Raw genomic sequence first — 27,105 nt, 5'->3', positions numbered from 1 at the left:
TTTTGATGGCTCTAATGATAAGAGTTATACTACTTTCGCGGTAGCATAATGTTTGATTGCACCTCATACAAACTTGTTTGACTTCCCCCATGTCCATTTGAATATTTGGGATCAGCTCCCTTGCTTCAGGTCCCGTTATTTCTGGCACAACCGATCTTCTGGCTATTGCTGGTGAATTCTGTTGTTCGTCTCGAAGCTGAGCTGCACTGTAGTTATTTGGGTGCCACCTGCTCATGTGTCTGTGCATAGTGAAATTCGTTCGTCACAGATTCGGCAAAAGACATACCTGGCGTTCACTTTCTTTTGCCCTTGTGGAAATTTGAAAAATTGCCAAATGAAATTTTCCTTCCTGTTGTATGTCCTTGGCTCCTCAGGCAAATATTCAGACTCTTCCTCCTCTTCCCGCTCTTCCTCTTCTTGAAAGATTGGTTGAGTTGGTGGTCCTTTCTTTCCATGAGGAGGTGGAGGTGGTAGTGGGGGAACACTACCAGAAGCTACAACAGAAGCCATTTCCCTGGATTGTACAAAGGTCTTTCTCTCATCAAGATGAAAGTCAGAGTGAGGAAAGAAGGAGGGGTTTTCATCATTTGGGAAAAGCCAAAGTTCTAAACCAATGAAAAGTGTTAATTTTAGATCACATGACCTAGTATTACATCATTAGGAAACCAAAAGTGAAATGAACTAATGAAAAGTGTTATTATCGAGTCACATGACCTGCTGTCTTTACGTTTCGCGCTTTGCGCCGCTATCCAATCCGCTTTCGAGTCCGCTAACTTGGCGCGTCGGATAACGTATTACGCGACAACGCAAAACGTCATGATAACGTAACAGTCACGCTTAAGGAGCGATTACCGGCTCGCGCACCAAGTCGCGGCTTTGAATTCAGCTAACGGGAAGCTGACTAGTTCGCGGACTAGGAGCGGAACAATTTTTTTTAAAAAAAAAATTGTATAAAAAAATGTACAATATATTTTATGATTTAAAGAAAAATACATTTTAGAGATAAAAATATTAGCTTTCAAAAAACCATTGAAATTCAATGAAAAAACCATAGGTTATACTCCATATATAGTTAGGAATTAGCATTTACAAAACCTTATTTTACTCGCATAAAACCATTGAAATTCCATATATAGTTAGATGCGCTAACTATATATCGCGCACCCGCAATCCACTGCTGATGATGTCACATATTACATCATTCATGACATGGTCAGTGACATCACTGATGACATCACTGATGACATCTCAAATGACATCTCAAATGACATCACTGATGACATCTCAAATGACATCACTGATGACATCACTGATGACATCTCATTTGACATGACTGATGACATCACTGATGATATCATTCATGTGATAATACGATGAACCTCTTCAGACTCTAATATAACCTTAGATACAATCAGTGTAAACAGACACTCACAGACTGTCACTCATCCATGGAGTTACTCACACACCTAGTCAGTTATGCAAAGAATCAATCACACCTCCATTTCCTCAACTATACAGTTATACAAACTTTACTTATTCAAACATATACTAACACATATTTACTCTCTTATACAATCCCTGATACAAGTTCACAATGATCCATACAGCCACTCACACATTCACTGGCTCTTATGCACAGTTATTTATATATGTCAACTCTCACATGTACTGTGTTTTACATATGTACTTACTTTGACATGTAGCACTGAGATATCCATTCACTCACCAATACACTCATGCACACAGTCAACCGCCCATACAGCTTTTTCCACATGCACTTTTGAAACCATACATCTAGTGAATCAACTGCTCACACATCTATGCACAGAGTCATACACCTCCCAGCCACCCACACACACACTCAGTCTCCCATACAAATACTTGGGCAACCAATCAATAACCCATATAGTTACTCATATAGCTACTTATCAACACATGCAACAGTTTACAGAACAACAGACATAATGATGCGCAAATTAAGACAGTTTAGTCACTAACCCATGCACTCAGTGAGACACATTTAATCACTCACTCATACAGTCAGTCATGCACCTACTAAATCCTTCATCCAGACACTTATACATCCACTCATTCTTCAATATGTAAGACATATTTTAACTTTACAGAAACATACAGTCACTGGATGTTGTCATCAGTGATGTCATCAGTGATGTCACTGACCATGTCATGAATGATGTAATATGTGACATCATCAGCAGTGGATTGCGGGTGCGCGATATATAGTTAGCGCATCTAACTATATATGGAATTTCAATGGTTTTATGCGAGTAAAATAAGGTTTTGTAAATGCTAATTCCTAACTATATATGGAGTATAACCTATGGTTTTTTCATTATATATATATATATATATATATATATATATATATATATATATATATATATATATATATATATATATATATATATATATATATATATATATATTACCTACTGGCGGTCGCCAGTAGGTATATATAGTTAGGATTTTTTCCCTATGGCATTTCTGAAAATTCTATGTCTAATAACTTTAGCGTTTGTGGACGGAATCGGCTGAAATTTTCAGGAAAATGGCACATTTTAATTCTGAGCAGCCCCTGAAAATTTAGGGGGGGGTCGTCAAGGGGGGGCCGAGAAAAAAGGGGGGTCCCAAAACGCGTTTTTCCCATGTTAATTTCCATAGGGCGGTTGGACTCACTTTTAGCCCGAACGGCTGAATGGATTTTCACGAAACTTGGCAAAATTGTAGGGACTGTTAGCCCGATGTGCCTTTGCTAGGTCTCAATATATGTGCTTCAGTGGATTTTGAGAAATTACCGTTTAAATCAAGATATATATCTGTAACAGCGCTCTGGGCAGCGATCCGGTTAGCGAACTTTTCGCGTATCGGAACTTTGCGAAGCGAAGCTGATTGGCCCTCCGGTGTCTGTCAACATTCTAAACAGTCCGGAGCGGCCGCCATCTTGTCTCTCGGTAGGATCGAGAGACAAGAGGAGGCAAAAACAAAGGGGGAAATGACCATAAGAGGGCATAGTAGATCCTCGTTGACCCCCTAGGTTTTATGTGGAGGTTTTAAAAGGGCCTAGGAGGGTCCAAAAAAAAAAATATATATATATTTTTTTTTTGCGTGGTAAGCGCCAAGTTCGCGAACCGGAAAGCGTTCTGGGCAGCGTACTTTAAGGATAAAAGAATGATAGACTTTTCTAATACTGTATGTTAATTATTTGTTTTTTTTGTTCGTTTTTTTATTTATTTATTTATTTTGATTTAAAAAAAAATTATTTATTATTTTCATAGTTCATTAAAACTTCCAGCATTATATCATCTGGTATCTCGTCGAACATGGATGTTTCTGTCTCTTGTAAGGTTTGAATAAATTGTTCGTCAAAAGATTGATCCATAAAATCTTCATCCACATTTTCTTCAGTTACAATGTCTTCGGATGTAATCTCGAAGGAAACATTAGTTTCTTCTTGCTCCCCTTCCATTTTTTTGCTGTAAATTGCATAAAAAAAAATTATATTAGAAGACTTAGGGCACTGTTGGGTTTAAGTTCAGACATGTCGTTCTGTTTTTTTAACAGTGAAGTTAAAGTAAGTAAATTCATAATTATAGCAGAGAAGTGTAAGTCAATCAATAAATGTAACAGAGGAGGTTATCTGTATCTATAACTATAGCAGGGGGTCAGTAAATAATTATCAATAAACATTTTTACAAATTAATTTAAAGTGCCACTTACAAATTATCAAATAACTTTACAGGGAGGTGAAAAGGCTCTTGAAATGTAGTTCAGGAAGTAGCAGTGAAAATGGCTGTGTTTCCTTCTCTTCCTTTATATATATTCAGGTATATAACCAATCAAATGTCAGGTAATAAAAATTGTAAATGAAAGTAAAGTTTTCATTGGTTGTCAATTCCAATATTTTAGATGTGTTTTGTGAAGTAATTTACCTCAGGGTATTTAGATAGGTCTACAGGCTAAATGGCTAAATGAAATTTCAATCAAATTTGTGAGAATGAAAGGTATTGTTATGTAGTATGAGGTAATCTATATTTGGTGAGAGTGTCTCTAGTCGTTTTTCTGCTAATTACTTTCCCACCTTTTTTTAGGATCGCTTTCTGGAAAGCGGCCCGGTTAGCGAACTTTAAGCGTCACGGGAGTCCACCATTTTGTGTTTCGGTCGCATTAAGATACAAGATGGAGGGCAAATAATGTTCAGAATGTGTAGAAGGGGGCACGGTAGACTTATCTTGACCCCCTAGGTTTTCTGAGGGTGGCTGAGGAGGTTTAAATGTGCGGAAAAAAAACATTTTTTCAAAAAATTCTGCGAGGTTAGCTTTCGGTTAGCGAACCGGGGAGCGTATTTTGTGGAAAATTAGCGAAAAAAGTTAGAAAAAATAATAATTGTGAGTGATTAGATGAAGGGTAGCTCTGAGAAGAGCTTTTGGGTTTATGGTTCATTTAGGTACTTATAAGTAGGTACCAATGCACATTCTTAAATTCAGAATGAAAATTCTGTTGCCCTCATCTGAGAAGTGAACTCCATCTCCTCTGTAGATATCTTGCATGTAGTAACGCAAGTTATTGTTGTACAGGGAGCCCATTCCATGGTCTCTCATGAAAGCTGAAACAGATTTGTTTACATGCTTCCTCGACTTCTCAATTTGTGGACAAAATTGGTTGGACCACCTCCATTTCTGTCTTTGGCATATATTGGAATATACCAAGGCAGTTTGAGGAAAAAGTGCCATCAATTGCTCAAAGGTGTCCTTTAATAGCATTTCCAGACCTACTCCTGTCAAAGTGCCCAAATCATTACCTCCACAGTGCACAATTAACAGGTCAGGTTTTGGCAAATGCATAAAGGTTTTCACCAATGGTATCAATTGGTGACATTTTAATCCTCTTTGGCCCAACCACTTAATTTCCACATCTTGTAAATTGAGGTTGTGTAAATTTCTGTTCTCGGCATACCTTTGAGCCCAGTGGATGTAACTATGTCCAACAATCCAGACGTTAAACATGGTGGGAGAAGGTTGTGCTGCAGTCAGATGAAGTGTGGTAATGAAAGGGCAGTTGAAACAGTAGGAGTTTGTAAAGAAAAAAAACTGTGGATTTCCAATGCTAATGATTCATTAGCAGTGATTGGTGTATTTCCATTTCTGAAAACAGAAAGTTAGGGTGCATGGATGTGTTCTTTGAAAGATGTAATTTGAATGGTCAAGGAAGAAACTTTTAATGAAAGATTGCACTGGATACGCAGGTGCACTGAGAGTTCAGAGTTCAATTGAAACATTGTTGTGTGAATTTGCAAACATGAGAGGTCTTCCAGGAGGTGGTTGCTATGGAAAAAAGGCAGAGAGGGCAGAGGGGGGAAGGGTTTTGATTTGAAAAAAGTGAGGGAAGAGTTATGATTGGCTAATATGAGAGATATGTGAAATGAATATCTGTATTTCTGTGCTTTCAATAGCTGCAGCCTCTGGAGTGCATACTTTTTCTTCTGCTGAAGACAATTTGGTGTATTTCTGAGACTGTTTTCAAAACTCAAAAAGTATTTGCTAAGGTGAGAAAAGATTTATTTATTTTAGATAGAGAATAGTATGAATTAAGGAGAAAATGATGAAGAAAGCAGTGTTTTTAAACTGTGGCTTTGTCTGTAGTGATATAGAAATACATTTTGTTACTTTGAGAAATTGTAATTGCATATTCGGTGTAGCATTCTGGCATGCAGTTATACAAGTCAAATAATGTCCCAAAAATGGTGCAAGGGCATTCAATAAAACGCTTTCATGTGTCTCAAGGACATTTTCAGTCATTTCCTCTTGAATGCAGGTATACAATTGATTTATATGCTGTGTTTAAAAACGATTTTTTGGAATCAATTACATTTCTGGATATGTACTGCTAGAGCTTCATAGGTTGTTTTGGGTCATATTTATAAGGCATTTGAGTGTAATTGATGTTATTTTTTTCCTTTTTAAATGGAAAGCATTCCTCATGGGGCAAGTGTCTTGTAAATACGCTCTTACCTGCGCTTGGCAAATTTAGATTTAGATTATGGGAGTTACATAGCCATGTTAATAATGTCCAAAAAATGGTGCTAGGGCATTCCAGAAAACGCTTTCATGTGTCTCAAGGATATTTTCAGTCATTTCCTCTTGAATGCAGGTATACAATTGATTTATATGTTGTGTTTAAAAACGATTCTTTTCTATAATGTTATTTTTTCCTTTTTAAATGGAAAGCGTTCCTCATGGGACCATGAGCAGTTCTTAGCCATGTTATCCAATGGGAGGTGGATAACATGGCTAAAAGCATATGCTGGATAATGCATGAATATCGCTGACTTTTCAGCAATATTGATGCATTGCGGCTGCTTCTTATCGCATTTGCGAGCAGTTCTTAGCCATGTTATCTAATGAGAGGTGGATAACATGGCTAAGAGCATTTGCTGGATAATGCATGAATATTGCTGACTTTTCAGCGATATTCATGCATTGCGGCCGTTTTTAATCGCATTTGCGATAAACCTTGCTAATAGCAAGGTTTATCTGCGATAAAAATCGCCGATGTGCGGCGATAATTTTTGTCTCTAAAGAAGTTATCGCTAGTGGTTGGTAATATACCCCCGCGTTTTTGGTTGCAGGAATCGGGAGGCGGGAGAGTAGCACTGAAATCAGTAGTTTGACGCCTGAATCGGGAGGGTTGGTATGTGTGGATTCTCTACAGCTGGGGCTAGGTGATAGCCTGGGACCGGCCTGGCATCTAAAATGGCTACCGTGTACGACAAAATTGTGGCATTGTAAAAAAGACAAGATGGCGCAGACAATGTTTATCAATAAGGATTCATTTATAACGAAATATTTTATCGCACTGACAAATTGGTGGTCAACACTTCCTGATTTCCTTCGAATCGAACGTTAACAGACGTCACGCAGCAAAGAAAGAAAAAAAAGCTCACGCACAGCCGCTGGAACACATGTATCAACATATATGAGCCTTCTCAGCCACCCTCAGAAAATATAAGGGATTAGGATACGTCTCCCGCACCCCCTTATACTTAGTAATTTAATTAAAACGAAGCACAAAATGGTCTCCCGCACCCCCTTATACCTATTCCCGTTTTGCCAGCAGTTTGCGGCCCAGTTCGGTGTTCGGAAAGCGCTTCTACCGTGAAAAATATATTTTTTTTATTTTCCCCACGGGACCCTTTAAAAACTCCAACAACATTCCTAGGGGGTCAAGAGGGGTATACCTTGCCCCCTTTCATTAAAATCCCCCTTCGTTTTTCACCTCTTCTTCTCTCTCGATCCTACCGAGAGATAAGATGGCGGCCGCTCCGGTCTGTTTAGAATGTTGACAGACACCGGTGAGCCAATCAGCTTTCTGCGCGCAAAGTTCCGTTTCGCAGGTGGGAGCGTATTTATAAGAAACTTGCACCATGAACAACGCTTTCCATTTAAAAAGGAAAAATAACATTATAGACACTCATATGCCTTATAAATATGACCCAAAGCAACCTATAAAGCTCTAGCAGTACATATCCAGAAATTTAATTGATTTCAAAAAATCGTTTATAAACACGGCACATAAATCAATTGTATATCTGCATTCAAGAGGAAATGACTGAAAATGTCCTTGTGATGCAGTGCTGGTGCAAAAGATTTTCTATGTTAAATAATAAGTAGGACGTTAAGTTTTTGATGACTGTTATTCATTTACTGTTTGATAATAGTGCTTAATAACATTTTTTATTATATTTTTCCACAGATTCAACTGCAGATCTTTTTTAAATTTGAAAAATGCCTACGAAAAATAGAATTAGAAAGGCTAGAAAACGTCAAAGACAGCAGGATGATGTTTTATTGCAGCAGTCCTCTTCCCCAAATACTTATCAAAACACCAAGAAAGCTCCGGGTAAGAGCACAAAATCATTCTTAAAAAGTATTTTTAGTAAAAAAAGTATTTTTCGCCAAAATGTTTCAGTTCAGAAAAAGAAGAGTAATTTAAATGGAAAGGAAAGACCCATCAAAAATGTTATTGGTAGAGGAAGAGATAACTCTGTGCATGATAGTAGAAGGAAACAACAGTTTAGGGACATTCGACATCGAATGTTCCGTAACAGGATAATAGTTAATTTATTAAGAAATATTAAAAAAGGCCAACAGAAAGCGGCATTTTATAAGAAGAAGAAAAATGTAGAGAAAATTATTGATCATGCTTTTGAAATTAAGCGGAAGTTGTTTATTTTGGTAATCAATAGAATTAGGAAACTAAGCAAGGTAATTTCTGATTTCAAAACAAACAGTAGATGGAAGAGAGTAGTAAATCGTAGTAACTTTTGTGAAGTTTTTTCCGGAGAATGGATGCATAGTTCAAGTTCTGAGGCATTTTTTAATGAGGAGAGTTATTTTCAGGATAATGATTTGATGTTTGCAGTTGACACCAGTGGTCGAGCTTATGAAGTGAAGGATGGTTGTCCAGTTGAAAAGGAAAAACTTGTGACAACAGAGACAGAAGAGGTGCTAAGTGATGAGGTTTTAGGAAGACGTCCTAAGGGTCCTGTGTACATTTGGAAGTGTAGTTCTATTTGCAGTGTGCGACAGGTTTCCATCAATTTGCTTTGTGATTTTATACGGACATTTAATAAGAAAAGTTTGAAGCAGAAAATGAAGTTGTTGCAAAATTTAGATCCTTGCAGAGTGAGACAAATGACAGGTTTGCGTGGTCATTCACTGGCTTGTCTTTCCAGGAGAGTATGCCAGAGTGTTTTTCATCATTTCAGGATGGTAGCAGTGCATCATAATAAAGTGAGAAAATTAGTGAGAATGTTGTATTATGCTAAGAGTCCTGCAATTATGCTTAAACAATTATGTGCTGCTCTTTTGCATGGTTCAGAAATAGATGTGAAGAATATTTGTGAAGAAATTGAGTTTTGTTACTTTAGTAGTAAAGATGAGAATGTTCAAATTGACCCTGAAGTAGAGGGTAATGTTGAAGATAATGTACAGGTTTCCAGTACAGATAATTTTCAGAAGGAAATTGCCACTTTTCAGATGAAATCAAGTGAGAGGCCTATTTTCACTTGTGTATGTTGTCGACGCACTTATTATAAGAATCAGACTAAAGTAGTGGATTTATATGCAAAAAGTGAAAGGGAAAATAATAGTGAATGGAAGGATTTTGCCACATACTTGATGGTAGAAAATTATTTTGATTTAGGATCGGATCAACGTGTGTGTACTTATTGTTGTAATAAATTAAACCAAAACCAGATGCCTGCTAGGGCAGTACATAATAATCTGGAATTGGTTGAGATTCCTTCTGAATTGAAGGATTTAAATACTTATGAATGTATTTTGATTCAAAGTATCCATCCCTTTCAGGCTATTGTAAGAATGGAGCCAAAGACAGGGAAGTTGCCTCCAGCAGATTTACAGCGAGGATTAAAGGGAAGAGTTGTTTATTTGCCTCTAGATTTGAACAAAAACATTAACACAATTGGAATAGAAAAAGTGGAAGAGGAACCTCTGGTTATCTTAGTTAATGGGGTTCCGACAAAGAATAAGAAAATATGGCAAGATTTAGTGGATGTTAGGAAAGTCAAAAAAGCAACAGTGTATTTGAAGACAAATAATAAGTACTATAAGAATGTATATGTTCCAGAAGAGGAAGTAAGTGATGAAGAGGATAGCGATTTGTGTGCTGGCCAAATTGAGAAAGTAGAAGCCTCTAAAAGTGAAGAAATATATGAACATTATAGTGTTCATCCTTTGCATTCCAAGGAAGTCATGGGGAATGCTATTGAGTTGTTTCAAATGAAACAAGCTAAAGGGAGTCCCATTAGTGTTTGGGAGGAAAGTTTGGAAGCTCGGTGTTTCCCACAGCTATTTCCAACAGGTCGAGGAGGAAGATATGATGAGCGACCTCATCAAATTCCTGCATCCGAATACCGGACTTTACGATTGTATGCAGACGATCCTAGGTTTCGTCAATGAATTCCATATTTGTTTCATCTCTTATTTGAAAGCGATCTGTCTGGACTGTCAAATGCAGTTAACCACATCTTAAAAAGTGGTATACAGATGCGAAATATCTCGGCAAGGGACTTTATGCATAAAGTCAATGTCCAAGACAGTATTTTGGATTCTCACTTAATTAATCTCATGGCGTGTCAGCGTGGTACTAATGAGTACTGGTACCGTCGTCATGGTGATTTAAAATGTATGCTGAGGAACTTAGGAACTCCGACATGGTTCCTCACTCTGAGCTGTGCCGAGTATGGCTGGGAAGACTTACTTGAATTTCTACGGGAGGCAAATGGAAATATTGAAAACATTGAATTCAAGACACCTGGAGAACTGTGTTCTTTGGATCCTGTGAATGTATGCAGGTACTTCAATCATAGATTTGAAGCTATGATGTCTTTCATCACAAATAAGAAGAATCCACCTCTTGGAGAGGTGTTGGATTTCTTCTGGAGAAAGGAGTACCAAGCAAGAGGTGCTCCTCATATACATATGTTGTTGTGGATCAAGGATGCACCTAAATTTGGAACAGATCCGGATGACTTAGTGATGAATTTCATAGAACAGTATTCTACGTGTGCTGTTCCAAACGCAACGGAGAAGAAAAGCCTAAGAGAACAAGTTTTACGTTTCCAAAGCCATCGTTGTGGAAAGTACTGTCGTCGTAAATTCAGAAACAAGGACAAGTTCTACACCAAATGTCGTTTCAACTTTCCACGACCGGTGATTTCTAAAGAAAAAGTGAACAGTTTGATGTCTTCACTGCGACATAATGTGACGAGGAAATCACCCAAAAATACATACAATTTGAAAAGGAACGAAGAGTCCAAGTACATCAACGACTACAACCCAGTGATTTTGTCCATGTGGAATGCTAACATGGATATACAGTTTGTGGGTGACAACTGTATGGCTGTGGCTCGGTATGTGACATCTTACATCACCAAAAAAGAAAAGACAGAACTGAAGGATATGTGGGAGGACATTTCCCATGAAAAGAGCCTCAGCAAGAAGTTGTACAGTTTCAGTCTGAAGATGTTGTCGCATCGAGAAATCGGAGCTTACGAATGTTCAGATCGATTGTCTTCAGCAAGTCTCTATGCCAAATCCAGGAGTATTGTTTGGGCGAGTCTTGGTCTTGCTGCAACGCGAAATCGGGTTCTAAAACCTGTCCGGGAAATTGAATATTTGGCAGAAAAGGAACCAAACAGTACCGACATTTTGAAGACCAACATGTTGGATACATATTATCCAAATCGAAGCAGTCACCTTGAGAATGTTTGTCTATATGAGGTTCTACAAAATTATATATTCAAGAGGAACATCAAAGAAGATATTGAGAAAGGAGTGTATGCTGTAATTGGAAGTGAGGGATGCCTGGTCAAGCAAAGAAAATGCCAATTAGTAAACCATCGAAAATTGAGTGGCGAATCTTCAGAAACAAAGGAGTTTTGTATTTAGCACTTTTGCAACTTTTCAAGCCTTGGCGTGCAGAAGAGGAACTGCTTGGAGATTTCCTCTGTTACTAAGACTCTTTCACTGCTGCAAAGGATAGCATAGAATGTCCTGCTTTTCCCAAATATCAAGAAATGCTAACTTTGGAAATTGAGCAGGAAGCAACGATTGCAGCCGAGATTGCCAGAGACAGTTCTCAGGACAGTCAGAGTTCTGTTTCATTGAGTCAAGATCCACTTGGAGGACCTATTATCGAAAATGAAGCTGCCACTGCTATGAATGAAGTGGAAAGAGCCATGGCACATGCTCAGGAGGATTCAGTTAACTTAGAAGACTTGGAAAAACAACTCAATGTTGAGCAGAGGAAAATATATGAAGAAGTTACCAAGCAAATTGAGCATGGATTAAGTCATGAGAAGAAAGAGTGCTCATGTACATCGTTGAAGCCTGTCCGACTGTATGTGAGTGGAGAAGCGGGAACTGGAAAAAGTTTCCTTATTAAAGCAATTTCATGCTATTTGCAGGAAAGGACTGAGTCATCGCTGTCTTGTGTTGTCCCCGCTCCTACTGGACTTGCAGCACATAACATTAAAGGTATTACTTTGCATCGTCTACTGATGCTGCCGGTGGAGCATGACAACAAATTACAATATCACAAGTTATCTGGGGATGCTTGCTTTGAAGTTTCAAGAGTCTTGAGGAAAATGAAACTACTTATCATTGACGAAGTAAGCATGGTTTCCAATATCATGCTTGCCTTTGTGCATTTGAGAATGCAAGAAGTACTTAAAACTGAATATGATGTGTTATTTGGTGGCAAACACATCATTGTTTTCGGAGATCTTCTGCAGCTGACACCAGTAAAAGGAGAACCTGTGTTCAAAATACTCACGCATGAAGATACCAGGAAGTGCCTAGGGAGCATTGGCAACGTCAATATATGGTTAAACTTCAATTATGCTGAACTGCATGAAAATATGCGTCAGGCAAAAGATGAAGATTACAAGAATATTCTACAAGATATTAGAATTGGAAAAGTGACCGAGCATGGAAAAGAAGCTTTGAATGCACGATTACTTTCAAATTTATATCCCGAACAAGAGATTGTGGCTGAGAATATTTTTCAGAAAATTACTGAGAAGAAATCCGGAATATGTTTGATGCCAACTCTTGCAGAATGTGCCATCTTCAACAACAAAATGTTGAATTTAGAAAAGCAAGAGATTGTGAAACTTGAAGCTATTGACAAAATAGAGCACATGGGATCAACAATTATTTTGTCAGAAAATTTGAAATCAAAATTGGATTCATTAGAGAAGACTATATCTAAAACAGCGGGTTTTGAAAAGACTTTGAATGTGTGTTTAAATTGCCGAATCATTTTGAGAAGAAATTTACATGTTGAAAGAGGTCTGGTAAATGGATCAATGGGTAATGTTGTTGATTTTCAGAAGTACAGAAATAGAGATGGAATAGAATTTTTAAAAATTAAATTTGATGGCATTGAGGAAGTACAGCTAATTGGTCGTTGTTCTGCTAGGTTTTTGCTTGTTAAAGACTTATATGTTCGCCGTAAACAGTTTCCTGTTTGCTTGGCATATGCGGTAACAATTCATAAATCGCAAGGTTTAAGTGTAGACAGTGCATTGGTGAATATTGGCAGTTCTGTGTTCAAGGAGGGTATGGCATATGTGGCATTGTCACGAGTAAGAACTTTATCAGGATTGTACTTGATTGACTGTGATGTCACAAACATTTGTGCGGATCTAGATTGTGTTAAGGAATACAATAGGTTAAGAAGAGAGTATGCGCCACATTTGCCTCAATATCCTTTGTTTGAGAAACGTGTGGTAGGCCGCAAACGTAGAAATATCAGTAATAGTAGGGAGGTTGATGCAAAAAGACCAAAAGTCGATGAACCAAAAATTGTAAGCAGAAAGAAAGTGGATTCTGTTGAAGATGTTGTCGGTTTTCAATTTGAAAACAGTTCTGGTGTCAACTGCTATGCAAATGTAGTGGTTAATGTTCTCTTTTCACTAGAGAGTTTAAAAGAACAGATTCTGTTGAATTCAGAACAAATTTTATGCTGTTTATTGAATTCTGTTTTCGAGAAATGTAGCACTGATCGAACAAAAGTAGAAAGTGTGTCTGAAGTTCGTTATCTGTTAGATGAATGTTCAGGGCAAACAGACTTCTCTGAAAATAATCAGCAAGATTGTCAGGAGTTTTTAATGTATATGCTTGATGTATTGCAAGATGAGGGTGTAGATGTAGATCACCTGTTTGGGCTTTCTTATCAATGGCAGCATGACTGCGAGAATTGTAGGGTATCAAGTACTACTAGTGTAGACTCAGAAAGATTTATATATTTAACTTTGCCAGACAGTAAATCAGTCTCCTTTAATAAGCTAGTAAATGCAGCGGATCACAACATGGAGTGTAGCCAATGTAAATCTGAAATGATGTCAACATTATTTATACGTAGATATGGACAGTATGTCATTTTAATGATTCAACGATGTAGGCCTGATGGATCAAAATTGTCAACTTTAATAAAAAAAATTGTGGCTTCTCAGCTTTCAATATCAGGAAGGACTTTTGTAACTGTAGCAATTATCTATCACGATGGTCCTTCAACAACATCAGGACATTATACAGCTTATTTAAAGTCTCGAAACGGCTGGTCATTCTGCAATGATTCCGTTGTAACTTTCAAAAAAAAATTGCCCTTTGACCTTAAAAATTCTTACCTGGTGTTTTTAAAACCAAAATTTTAATGAAAGAATCTCGGGATTTTCTGTGAAGAATTGCAAAAGGTTCATGAAGTAGAGGGAATGTAAGTCTGCAATGCTGTCTAGATTATTGGTCCAAAACTTTTAATTATAATGTCAATTTAAAAATCCAACTATATAAACCTGATGCAAGTAAGTCTGCTTCATAGTAAGCAGTATCAGTGTCATAGGAAAAGGAGAACATGAGTGACAAAGAAGGGTAAGATATTAGTAGTCCAGGATTGTGAATATAATCTCAAATGTTTTTTTTTAGAAAGTTGCGAAAATAGAAAATGTCGGGATTTGATTGGAAGAATTACAAGAGTAGCGAATCGCGGCAACATGATTTGGCCTAGTGGAAACATGTGATAGAATGAGAGAACTGTTTTCTTCTATGTAACATATTTTTCGTATCGATGGAGGTTTTCTTTCAGAAAGTGGCGGGCTGAAAATATTTATAGCACAACAGAGTGAATGCTGTTCATAGGAGATCCTTCGACGTCATTGAAAGTAAGTTAATTTTAAGGAGTTTTGAATTCAGATTTCTTAGGTTGTATGGGTTTTTTAAACACAGTCATTTTGATTGTGTTTTTTTTCCCCGCTGTTACATGATGAATACGTTCAAGTCACTGATTTAAGTGAAATTTGATACATTCTGAGAACAGCAAAAATAAACCATAAAACATGTATAATTAATGTTCTTCTGTTTGTACTTATGATATACATTTAGAAATGTGAGGTAGATATGGAAAAACTGAGTCTTCTGTAAGTGTCAATTTAAATGCTTATAGTGCTGTATTTCCGGGTACTGTTTTTTTAAAAAAAAGGAATAGGCCTCACCTCAAAGAAAGCTCTTCAAAGCACACATCTTATTTGCATCCTGAAACTATCATTTAAAATATTAGAGACAATTTTATGATGGCTTTACATCTTTTTTGCGCTGCTATTGCATCACTATTGTGAGACATCAGCAGTGAAAAAAAAGAAGTACCATGTTCAAAAATAGGTCTCAGTTCATCAGCATGAAGATACTGTTTATTTAAAATATATATCTTTAGGATTGTGTAGGGGACGTAGAGAAGCAGAGGCTTCTGTAAATGTCAAAATTGTTGAAAAAGTGTTTCTTCTTGAACCTTTTCCCTTTTCTTTTGTAATTTTTAAATACATGTAGTAATATTTTTGGAAATGTATGTTTTCTCTTTTACAGTTTGAAAGTATGAAAAAATATTTAGAAAAGGTAACAAGAATTATAAGGTAAATGTTTTCTACTCTTTTTACCCGCAATGCACTGCTGATGATGTCACTGACACTATCTCTGATTTACTCTGTATAGCTGTCTTTCTTTTTACATTACTATCTGTTTACTTCCCTTATACTAACTCTTCTTTTTTTAAAAAAAATATTTTTTTGGTTCGCTTCAAGTTCGCGAACCGGTCAGCGAACTTGAAGCGAACCAAAAGAAATAGAGCTTGCTAGAGTGTTAAACATTCTAGCAATTTTATTTGAAAGGGGAGGTAGTTCTGAAAAGAACTTTTTTTTAATGTTTTTGTTGTTTTTTTTATTTTTTTTTATTTTCTGAACATTTTTTGTTTTTTTGGTATTTTTAGAACAGTTTTATGTTTTTTTGTGTTTTTCATGGAGGGGACACAAAAAAAAAAAACAGGCATCGAAAAGGGCTCAACAGGAGCAAAGAAAAAATGACTGCTTGGGTGGGTTAGGGCAGTTATGGTTATCATACACCAAGTTTATTAAGTTTACGCTCATGTTGCCACATGAGAGCATAGCACCACAATGTATGCACGTTAACTTCATGTGCTTGAAGTTTGGCTGTATGTTTGGCACAGTTTCCTGTGCCTCTCTTACAGTCAAATTTATATTAGAAGTTGATTTGGCCACAGGAGTTGTCGGGGGATTATCTTGCAGATCCCTTAACTCTGCCCGGCTGTGAAATATATATGTGTATATATATATATATATATATATATTGTACGCTCAAAATCCTCCCACATCAGGAAAGGAAAACAACACTCCGGTGGCAGCAGTCAGCAGCGGTTTATTGCAGCAACAAACAAACGTTTCGCCGTTAGCCTTCGTCAGTGTTTCTGACAAACAACACACAATTCCAGTTAAATAAAGTTTTGTTGCAAGGGTAGACATCAATAAGGGACCAGCCCAACAAACACCAAAATAGGTGCCATCTTGGAACGGGTTCCTAAGTTGGGAACCAATGTGAAATATTACCGAGAATCGGTATTCTCACAAGAAAGATGGGCATTTAAACAATAAAATGTACAAATACATATAATAGATCATATCATAAATAACTTTATGTTTTCTGCAAATGACACCCATGCCATGATATGCCCCTGCTCCCATATGCCAACCATGTCATATGTCTGTTTCATCCATATTCTCACCACACCATGATATCACTCCAGGTTTTACAGCATGGCACAATGTACCCCTTCCCACCAAAGTTCCAGGCATACAATGATATGCCCCTGTTCTTGCATTGTGCCAGGTAGGTATTGGTGTACCTCTGATGGCCATATGTCTACTATACCATCATATAGCTTTTTAAAAATGTGGTAGCCAGGTGGTAACTTTACCCTGTAATTTAGCTGTTGTAACGTGCTCTGTCCACTTTAGACTTAGGTCTTGCTTTGCAGCACAGTTCGGGAGCCGCTGCCACAACCACAGCGAGCACGGAGGGGGGGGTGAAGGAATTTAAGAACCCGAGCGACTTATGAATTGTAACGTTGATCTTAAAGACTACATCCTAGCCACAAATTGCCTACTCGCAACCTTGAACAAATGTCGAGTGAGTGGATTGCATTAACTCACCATCTTCCACATTAGAGAATTATTAACCAAGGGAGCCAGAGCCCTCTACCAGTCACAGCTCAGCAAGTGACTCTGCTTGAGCTAACGCCCGGAGAACCCACCTGGGCCCCCCTTGAGGCCTTACCTAGTCCTGATGAAGACCTGCATTGACCCTTTAAGAGTTCATTTCCAGGGTCGAAACATCAACATTAGAACATTTCGGACCAGCTATCAGGACCTTGTGATGAAACTAACTAAAGTGGTCCGCAGAACTATCTGAAATAACTTGCATCTCTGGCAAATTTCCCAATTTCCCCCCGCTTTTTTTACCCCCTACACAAAATCACCACTGTATATATTACGCCTTCACAAATATCACTGAGCACTGAATGTCACCTTCTTCACACATATTGCGTCACTATGTACCAATAACAGCCTTGTAAATATTGAAATAAGGGTATTTATAAATGAAGCAATTTATAAAAGTCTTTGGTATACCCTAGATGGCTTGGATTTACATTTCATTTTGAATAACTCGTTTGAATATGAATAGTCTGTTGAATTGTCAGAAAAATTTGAAGATATAGTACACACCCGACAGAACCATTTGTATATCTTTACATTACTGCCCAGGTTCTGAGGGATACAGGGTTACCCCATTGTGACTAAATTGCAGCACAGTTCAGCAGTAGTACCAAACCAAGCACACACAAGTATAAAATGATATATCATGATAAAGACAAACAGCAAAAGCATGTAAAAAGATTTCTATCTCTCTGTACACTGAACAGAGAACAAAAATATGTGGTGCAAGTGGACAGAGCTCACTAATGCAAGGATTTTGGAGTGACCAAGGCTTCTCTAACTTCTCAGTGTGTTAGCTGCATATAACAATTAAGCAGAATTGCTCATGAGGATAGAATGTGATTGTAACTGTTGAGCATTTTAAAACAGTGCCTTTACTTAATGAAACGCTTTGCAGTGCTGCTTTAGATTGTGCCCCTGTGAACCATAAACCTTACTTCAGGATTGGACCTTGTGGACGCAGTCTACAGTAGCTTTAAATATTAAAGGTCCCTTGAAATAAGAAGCAGATGTTTTTGTTATTTTTTTAAACTTTCTTTCCAACGCTGTGAAGTGAAAATCCCTTTTGTGTAAAGCACTTCTGGCTTGCTCATTGGTTCAAAAGACATAGCTTCTATTACACAGTGCATGATTGGTGCCTGTTATGTAGTGCGCTTGTGAATATCATAGATTAGAAGTGATTGAAGATACAGTATTTAAGTTCATGTGTTTTGAAAAATCCTAAGGTGCAGTGGAGCTCAATTTAAATGGCTGCATTTCTGAAAGAGTGAATGTGCAACCCAGGGGCCTGGCCTTTTACCTTGTGTGAATATACCTAAGGGCCAATGTGGCCAGGGTTGAGCTCTCTTGTTGTGCACAGCAGAGGCATCATGAACATGCTCAGAGTAGAAAACAGGCAAGGTTCATGGAAAAGTTACAGAGTACTCGGTGACAACACTAGAGTGATGCAGCGGAATGTAGAATGCAAGACTGTCTACACTTGAACAATGAAAGCCATTGTCACGATTGGGCTGGCTTTTCCCAATAACTATTGCATCAGACACCATCCGAAAACATCGCCTATTACAAGGTGTTCAGATGAAATGGGGGGCATAACAAGCGGATTTGGGGGCTTATTTATGAGCCCCTGCTTCACTTTTACGCCGCCGGTGTGCCACATTTATTTGACGCACCAGCGGCGTAAAAATGTGCCTAGTTGCACCATATTTACAAAGTGACGCATCTAGGTGGATGCGTCACTTTGTAAACCCCTGCGCCACATTATACCTGCGCTACGTATAATGTATGTGGGGGGTTTCGGACGTAAGAAAGGGTCATAGAAGTGACGCAGTGAAATCAATAAGATTCCACTGCGCCATTTCTAAGACGCAAATGCGTCAATAGCTTACGCCTGCCAGGCGTAAGACTGACGCAGGCACATTTCAAATGGGACTTGCCCATGTGTAATGACCCATTGCTGGAGTTGCGTCACTTTTGTGACACACTCCAGCAATGCATCATTTTTGCACTAACAGATACGTCAGAAATACTGACGTATCTGTAACTCCTTGGACCATGATGCGTCATACTGTAAATATGACGCATCATTGGTGTCGCAAGGAGGGCGCAATGAAAAGTGACACATCGCTGTTTTCTCAAAGCAATGCGTCACTTTTCATAAATAAGGCCCTTGGTGCTTACTGCAGCAAAATCTGCACGTCACGCAATTTTTCAGAGCTTTTTCTGCCTTTAAATTCCAGCAGGTTTGACCTGATGAATTGTAATGGGATGTGGGTGCATTTTTTACCGCATCCAGTAAGTACCGGGTGCAATAACAAGCATTTACAATGCAACGGTTTCGCCTTTTGTAAAAGTTAGAGCTATTGGCATTGTAAATGACAAATTTTGTATTTATGTGATGGTTTTGAAAACAGATAAATAAATGGCATTGTCATTTACAATGCCAATAGCTTAATCTCTCACAAATGCGAGACCTATTGCATTTGCACACATTCACAGAGCACAAACACACACACAGAAATGGGGGGGGGGGGACGAGGAGCAAAACCAAGGCCCAAGTGATTGGTTCTTTCTGAAATGATAGTGATGAGCTAAAACGATAGCATGGAATGCACTGCTAGTGATTTAGAGTAATTCAAGCATTTCCACGTGTCACTTTTATTCTCTCCCAGGAATGTGCTGCCATCGTTCTCACCTAAGATCCCGCTACTTGTTAGACATGAAGGCTGATAATCGAAAAAACAGGTGTAAGAGCTCATATGTTGAGTAGTTCTTCTTTTTCAATATGCATTGCGGTGAGTGTATGCGTGTTTGTGCTCACATCAATAAAGAAGGGAGAATTTCGAATATATTTGTAAATTAATCCACCTGCTCTGGCCACTCCCCACTCCTCTCCCATCCTGCATTGTTATGGTGGGCGAGAGGGTTTAGTATTTAACTGACAGGGGAAAACTTGGTCAGCCGACGCCATGAGAGTCAAAGTAGATGCAATGCCCCCATGACTCTCCAGCCGCACTCTGGGACTGCATACCTTTGCTTCGCCCACTCGGGCGACCTCATAGACAGTGGTCATTAGTAACAATACTGTTTGCCAGAAATATCATGACCAAATTATCATTTATAAAGGAATTGTCCAGGCTGCCTGACAAGAGGGTCAATTCCCCCCCTCTGCAGCCCTGGCCTTTAAGAGCCAACATAACTTTCCCAGAAGTACTCCTATAAGTGTCTGACTTTGCCCCAGCAAAATTAGCTTTTGAAAATATATGGCATGTCAGCAATACTCCTGACTTCATAATGTAGAGCACATCCATGACAACTATGTCACCAGCCTAACCAAAGATTCTGTGTCTTGAGGTGTTTACAAAGAATCCAGAAGTTAGCCCGTAGAACAGCTCCTGCACATAAACCTATAAGAGAACATCTTGCTGCTTTGAAGGCCTTTCACTGGTTGCCCATTACAAAGGGAGCCACCTTCAAAACCCTGTTTATGCCACACAAAGCCATGAATAGAACAGCACCAACCTTCCATCAAAAGATCAACACACATACCTGAAAAGATTACCTCGCTGTAGAATGACACCACAACTGGTTTTTCAGACTTACAAAAAAAAAACATTGGTTGCACATCTTTCTCTGTGCAAGCAGCAAAACGATGGTGCTCACTCCCAGTGGATGAAGGGTGCGTTGAAGCTCACCTGACATTTAGGAAGGCAGAAAAGACCTGGTTCTTCCTCTCTCGAATCAACTGACTGTACAAGTCACGCCACAGAGCACCAGAATCAGAAATAAACTCATACAAGATCAACCAACCACACCTTTTCCAACCACGTCCGGGTTATTTCAGAGGCACCCCCACCAACATGCATCCTGAACAAGCGCCGCATTCACTCAAGCAAAGGTGTAACAAACAAACTAAAAACACATATTAGCCGGTTGCATAAACTCAACCTAATAGTAAATAGGCAGTTCTGGTCATTCAAAACAATAGTCTCAGGTTCCAAACAAAAATAGTCTCTAGTCTCTTAAATCAGGCCTAAAAAAAAAAAATATGCCCCCGATTTCTATTCCCACCGCTCCCAAGACGAGCAGTAAACACAAGGCCCACGTGTACTTGTAGCTATGGGCTTCAAGCGCTGATTCCACTCCCTCGCGAGGCCCAGGGACTCTTTCTCGTCCCCGGGGCCGCCTCGCGTCTTCCTGGGATTCAGGCGCACCAAAGCACACCCGCCGTGCAGATTGCACGCGTCCCCGCCCCGGCCGGTCCCCTTTCCTCTCCCGCCCGCTCTCGACAATCCAACGAGCGGCGGGGGAGGCGGTGAGGCTCACCTGGTGGGGGGACGGCTGGCCGGGGGTGCGGGACGCTTCCAAGTCCCTCGGCGGGGTCAGATCTCGTCCCCGGTCCCGGCGGTGATTACGACAATTCTTCGGCACCTCCCGCACCTTCAGTGGAGGCAGCCTATCCTGTCGCGGCCCTCTAGTCGAGCCCCTCTGAGCGCGAGGCCGCCAACCAATGGCAGCGCGGCCTCGCCGATGACGCTCCGCAGGCTCAGCCAATCACGGCACACCACAGCTGATGACGCTGCGCCGCACGGGCCAATCCCGTCGCGGCGTTAGTGAGGGGGCTCGGCTCCCTCAGCCAATGGGGTCGCGGCGGCTTCGTTCTTCGGCGCGGCAGCTCCTGGACCTCGGAGCAAGTTGCGGGGGGGTTTCCTGGCCCCGGGCCGCGGTGGTCATTTGGCGGCAAAGGGTTTCCAAGGGCGCTGGTCTCGACTAGACCCCCCCTCTCGACCTAACAGAATACTCGCTGTACTAATGCCAATGCATTGACATAACTGCTGCTCAATATTGTGAAATGAGATTACGCTAACGTTTATTTTGTGCAGCATATCCAAGAGACAACTAAACTATTATGATTTAATTTTCTACACAACGCAAAACTGAACAAGTCAGGTCCCGGGCCGCGCTGTGATTGGCTGACGTCACGGGGGTGTCCCGGGCGGCAGCCAATCACAGCGCGGCCCGGGAATGACGTCACGGGGTGTCCCGGGCCGGCAGCCAATCGCAGCGCGGCCCGGGACAAAGGGGCGGGGCTTAAAAAAAGCACCAGGAACGCCCCCGAATCGCGTTTTCGAGAGAAAGCGCGATTGACAGCCTCTGTCTCCCAATGGCTAGTCTCCATTTATGGAGCTATCCAATTGGAAACAGAGGCTGTCCTAACCTCACTATTAATAACAACAGATTTCGATCTGGGAGGGGCTTCGCCCCTCGCCAGGTTACGAAACCTAAAAACCACAAACACGAATAGTTGTGATATGTGGGTTAGCGGAAGTTACCACTAGTATTAATAAAAACTGACCAGCCAACTCTCAAAGTAAGCCGCAGAAAACACAATGCACACCACCCTGAATGACAAAGAAGAAAAGGCGCCACATTCAGATTTAGTAGGCAGGAAGCAGAAGGTTTGACCTCGGCTGTCCATTGGACTTAGAAGCAGAGGGGAGGCAGTTGGTTGACACAGAGACCCACCAGGAGGAGGCCACTGGAGTCAGTCCATGAATTTAAATTTGACAGTCAAAGGACATGAGAAGGGACGCGTCCCTGCCATGATCTGGAAGCGGAAGCAGCGAGATGTTTACTTCAAGAGAAGGATAACAGAAGCCTGGGTGTAGGAGGAGAGGGAGGAACCGGATGTGATGTGGTGGGTCAGTGGGTGACGGTGCATTGCCCCAGTCACTTGCAATTAGAATAGTCTTGTTCTCAATAATTTCGGATACAGAAAATGCAGCTTTAGGAGCAAGCCTGTATTATACAGAATACTGCGAGAGAGCCAGAGAGAAAGAGAGAGAGAGAGAGGTAGAGAGACGGTGCAGACTCCACGATGAAGTATCTAATTTTTAGTAGCTCTATAATCTGTAAAATGTATATAAATATTACATTATATAGCCAAATTCACACCTGAAAAGCAGCTGTGGTCTAGAAAGTGACATATATTACGCCCTTATCCTTCCATTGTTCTTAAACGAGCAAAGCTATAGGAAAACTTTGGGCTCCATTAGGATGACGGGCAGACTTTGCCCGCCCGTCATCCCATCGTAAATCGGGTCCGCCCGCCATAAGGGCGGGGGTCCCGGGGGTGCCATTAGGATGTGCTCGCCACAGTGGCGGGCACATCCTGTATTTTCAGCATTGTGGCGGGCGGTGCTCTCTGCACCGGCCGCCACAATGCTGAAAATGCACTTTAACATTGTCATGTGCAAAGCGGCAGGCACCGCGTGGTGCCTGCCGCTTTGCAAATTACAATGAAGGGGGTACCACAGGTACCCCCCCACGTGCACCCCCCACCTGTACTTCACTCTGGGGGCCCACAGGGGGCCCCCAGAGCGAAGACCGCATGCCTTTGCGTGGCGGCATCGCCGCCGCGGAAAGGCACTGCACACCAACCATCATAATATGTCTGGCGGTGTCTATTAGACACCGCCACCATATTATTCCTTTTCCGCACCGGCCACAAGGCGACCGGGGTGGAAAAGTGGCGGGTGGTGTTTCCCTCCGTTGCGTTCCCCCCGCCATTGTAATGTGGCGGGGGGGTAAAGGGTGGCGGGCGGGCATTTCTGTCGGGGCGGATCGCCACCGCCACCATGGCGGTGGCGATCCGCCCGACATCCTAATGGAGCCCCAAGTTTGGGTTCAGTAACATAAACTGTTGTTCTTTACAACCCAAAGTGGTGGATGTTGCATAATGTATTAGTACTCTTTTATTGAATATAGCAAGATGAAGAAAAGCCTTTAGAATTTGGGGCAAGCGCGTGCTACAATGAGAACAGAATTGAGTCCTGCATTGGCATTTAACAAAACAATCTTCATGTAGTTCTTTAACTGAGGTAAATTAAGGCCACAGCTCCCAAAATGCATTAATTTGTTAAATCAAAGATGGTGGACCAATACCTTAAAATAGAACATGACCTTGGTTTGTGCACTGATTGCACACTCGGGAAGCATTGTGAGCAAAGTGCCACCACAAAAAGTTTGCAGCATAACAGTAGTAGTGTGTTTCAGAGGACCACTATGTCACTGTGTCAGGGTCGTACTGGCTGTAGCATGTACTGGGCTTTTCCCTGCTGGGCCGGCAGGGTGTGGGCGGTTTTGGACCCGTGGGGGCAAGCTTTGGACCCCTAGGGGCCAGTTTTGCAGCATTGCTGCAATATCGGCCCCCTGTAACAATAGCAGCTGCAGTGTTTTCCATGTGCAACCCCTCCCTCAGCTGTTGGTCTGAATCAATTGCCCGGGCCGGTTTGCTTTCCCAGTCTGGTCCTGCACTGTTACACCTGCGCTGCAGATCATGCTGCTCACTGTCACTGAGCACCGGGAGCGCAGAGGGCCTCCCAGAAGGTTCCTGCTAGGACCAGTCCAGTGCCACGCAGCACATACCAATGGGACAGCCCTCACTATCACAGGCGACAGCAGTATACTGATGGGTAAATCGCCCCAGCAGCACCTTGCCCTTCTCACTGAATTTTTTATTGTGTCGCTCATTGGCGGTATTTTGAAAGGCTATTCTCATAAGTGCCACATATTCAGGCCTTTTGTCTTTCTGTTTTTTGATCTTTCCCATGCAAAGGGAAAATGCACAGAAGCGGAGAGCGAATGCCATATGCATGGCGGCTTGACAAGAGCTAGCACCTTTGAGGCCATATTTAGAGTATGGGGGAGGGATACTCTATCAAAACGTGGTAGATATCCCAGCTTGAAAGCCCCGGACCTACCTAGGCCTTCAGAGTAGGGCTGAAACATTGTTAACACTAAAGGGTCATAGGATCATTGTATCCTAATCCCCCCTCCTATTTTGTGTTTTAATATCCCCAACCACTCCGCCAATAAAGGGATACCTTGGAGCGATTGAGGGATTTTTATTCTATAGTTATGCCCCCTAGTACTTTTCTTTTAAGCACTCCCTGGAAGATGGTTGAGCTCACCATGACCTTTAGGAGTCTGGGTAAACCCAATGATGAAACATGACACTACTAGAGTGTGTGAGAGTTATGTAAAGAAAAGGAAGTCTTTCCTTTCCCGACCCTAGATCTGTGGTGTTTAGTGAGGGCAAGCACTCCCCAGTACGCTACATCTGTGACTTTAGGTGGGATACTTGTGAGTTTTGTATGCATATCTAGGGAGGACATATCCCCCTTTCCTTTCCGAAAGGCAAAAGGACCTCTTTACCCTTCGGATCTGATTAAGGGTTTACCGCCCCTCTGAGCTCCAAGTGTATAACAGATAACCCATCTGCTGTATTCCAAATTCCATGAGGTATAACGCACTTGCAGTCCAGTGAATGAGAAAACCATCATTTTTGTGACAGAGTACCTATCCACAAAAATATAAATAAGTCCCACGGCATTTAAGAAAGGGGCCTTGAATCAATAGACTAAATTGTAACACAGCACCAGGAGACCTGAAATCTAAATGTTATGCTACTAAAGATGCTAATTAGGGTTGTATATCATGCTGTTGAGGTCGACATTTCGACCTACAAAAATATTTCCAACCACTACATCCCAGGTGATGGGGCTGGATTCCATGTTCTAGATTTACTCTGGAACCCTTGGTCGATGGCTCTTTGTTTCCTGCTTAGAGTTGTGGAGGGGAGAAAAATCATTTGCAAAGCATATCCCACACTTCCAATGGTCCATGACTTCGAAGAATCAGCGACTCCCGGTTCTAAGTTTAGTTAGTTTAATACAAAGCCAAGAACAATTGGACATACAAGCACCTCAGGATGAAGGTGTAGAAATACATTGGAACTAACACAAAGCCAAATCTACAGATGAAGTTGAGTCGATGCAACAGACAGAGAATGACTAGTTCAAGAATCAGGATGCAGAATATAACTGTCCCAACATCAAGAGTCTTCTTCATTGGAGGTTCGTAAGTAAAAAGCATTAGTCTGTCCCAACACTACCACTAACGTGACATCCCTACTTAGCATTTCCCAGGCAAGTTTAGGAAAAAAGTGTCAGCATGTGACGCCATCATTAGAAGTTCACTCACGTTGAATGGGTCACGTAGCATAAAGCTACAGAGCTCGTTCTAAGATGCTCCTTCCAGCGCAGATCACGTCCAAGTTTCCCGCGGACTCTGTCCCTAACCCCAACACCAAAATCATAGGACACACCCATCGTCACATCACGCGATCATCCCATCCAGCTAGACACTTCCTCGTAGGTAACTTTCCATACGGTTGCGTTGCTACCAGCGCTGGCTCAATGACCTTGATTCTCAGGCCTTCTCCAGTGAGAAAGAACAACATCCCACATTATCAACAACGCTTGTTCAAATGTATCCTCTCCTCCCTAAGCCTAGCTCCTAAAACAAAAGCGTTATTCTAACTAACAAGATGAAATTCTCCACCTGCAACAGAAACGTGAGAAAGGAAAGATTCTACATAAACATGAACACTACGAACAACTCATCTAGAGAGCCAGGGAAAGTACACATGAGGCCTACAAATTTGGCCAACATAAGAATTAATAGGAAACATTAATCACACGTATACATAAGCATTGTAACTGTGCATGTTTAAATCAGGGCTTTATATGACAGCCATTTTGTGTCTCATTAGTCACTTATGAAACCAAGCGTTAAGGCTTCTTGATGTAGAACACGATAACAATGTTTATCCCTCCATATTGTATGAAAATATCTCTATCACTTCACTTTATACTTTATTACATTACACATACTAATGACCAAATGTTAGCACAACAAAAGATTATGGGGAACAGCGTTTACAACGCAACTTTTACAACGAAGTACCTTTACGATGCAACCATTACAACGCAAGTCATTACAACGACTTGCGCTGGGGGGCACTCTAGGATAGGGAATAGTTTTAATTTACTATCCAACACCTTCCCTACTATCCACGGGGACTGGAGTTGGAATAGTAA

This window comes from Lissotriton vulgaris, chromosome 7, assembly GCF_964263255.1.
Source record: "Lissotriton vulgaris chromosome 7, aLisVul1.2, whole genome shotgun sequence".
Taxonomy (NCBI): domain Eukaryota; kingdom Metazoa; phylum Chordata; class Amphibia; order Caudata; family Salamandridae; genus Lissotriton; species Lissotriton vulgaris.
This window is presented reverse-complemented; position numbering follows the sequence as displayed.